Raw genomic sequence first — 1,406 nt, forward strand, 5'->3', positions numbered from 1 at the left:
ACTAAACACACCATGATGTTTTCTGTGAGTGTAGGGATGTTCCTGAGTTTCCTTTCTGAATTTATATTCCTTTGTTCCTCTATATTTTTTTTCAAGTGATTTGAAGACAGTATTCTTCTTTTCCTTAACAAAACTAGAATGAAGTGTAACTGTAATTCTTTGCCCTGGAATAAGACTGTTTTAGGAACGGATAAAAGTGATGCTCCTTTAAGGAAAGGTCACAAACTAAAATCTGAGTTTCCTACAAAAAGAGTAAAGATAAATTAATATTTTCTCTGTTTTATTGTTGGAGTATCTGGTAAGTAATATAGAATTTTTTGGTGAAATTTTATTTTTCCAGTATCAACATTTTAAGTGTTTTCCATTTGTGTAAGATGACAATATATAAAATGTCTCAAAAGCACTCCTTCGGATTCCTTCCATCTCTTGGGTATTGTTTTTTATTTTAACACTAGCTATTCAAACGTACACACACAAAGTTAGCAATCTACACGTGCACAGAACACATACACACACATACACACTCTCTCTCTCTCACTCTCTGTCTCTCAGTCTCTCTCTCTCTTACTACCCTTTGATTGCTCTGAAAATGGTCAGAACAGGATCATGATGCACAAATCTTTTTCTGAATGTTTCCTTATGTTAGATCAGTTCCTTCTGAGTTCTGTGCTTGCCAATGCTAAGTTTCCTGCCAGGGCAGTAGTCTATTTTTAACACTTTGGGGGCTTATTCTTCGTTCCAGATCTAACAGGCATATTCTGTGGAGTGAAAGAGAGAAAAGCTGACTGGGTGCACTTACAAATCAGAATCATCAGGATTTGCAATTTCTGTAGAATCAAAGATATGAATGAGAAAGACCAATTAGAATACTTAAAAGATCATTTGTCACCACTTTAATCTTCATGTATTTTTTACTCATCATTTTCTTTGACTAAAATTATTAGAATCTTTGTCTTATTCATCTCAAGGCCAAATGGGAATAGTACTGTTCATTTTATATTTTCAATATTTTGGAGCATTTTAACATGTCATACTAGATTATAGGTGGTAGGTGACTGTTTTAATAAAGTCTTAGTTTGTGGCATATTCAGCATCACATCATCTCAGTGTCATTTCTCTAATTCCATATTTCATACACAAGCGAAGACTGAGGGATTTATTTCTGTTATTTAATAGCATTTGTTTAATTCAGAGATTAATATATCATCTTCAACCCTGAAAAAGAGGACCTCTGAAACATCAGACCCAAAAAATTGGACACGGCCTATTAGCCCAAAAGAACATGTTGCCAATTATCTCCATGTTTATTTAAATATTTAGCTCTAAAGGAAGCAATCATTCCTTTATACTTCTTTAAATTTAGTATTGACATTTTTATTTTGGGAAAGGAGGTCTTTTTTTTTTTT

General features: G+C 33.1%; 1 protein-coding gene across 5 annotated transcripts in view; it reads right to left on the reverse strand.

The window, feature by feature from the left end:
* Positions 1-1,291: 1,291 nt before the first annotated feature.
* ZEB2 (zinc finger E-box binding homeobox 2) overlaps positions 1,292-1,406 on the reverse strand; it is a 131,905-nt gene continuing 131,790 nt past the window's right edge. For all 5 annotated transcript variants that reach the window (XM_079925125.1, XM_079925124.1, XM_079925121.1 and 2 more), the window contains one exon: positions 1,292-1,406. This exon is cut by the window's right edge. The gene's annotated coding sequence lies outside the window, so the exon portion shown is untranslated.

This window comes from Stenella coeruleoalba, assembly GCF_951394435.1.
Source record: "Stenella coeruleoalba genome assembly, chromosome: 6".
In the NCBI taxonomy this organism is placed as follows: Eukaryota; Metazoa; Chordata; class Mammalia; order Artiodactyla; family Delphinidae; genus Stenella; species Stenella coeruleoalba.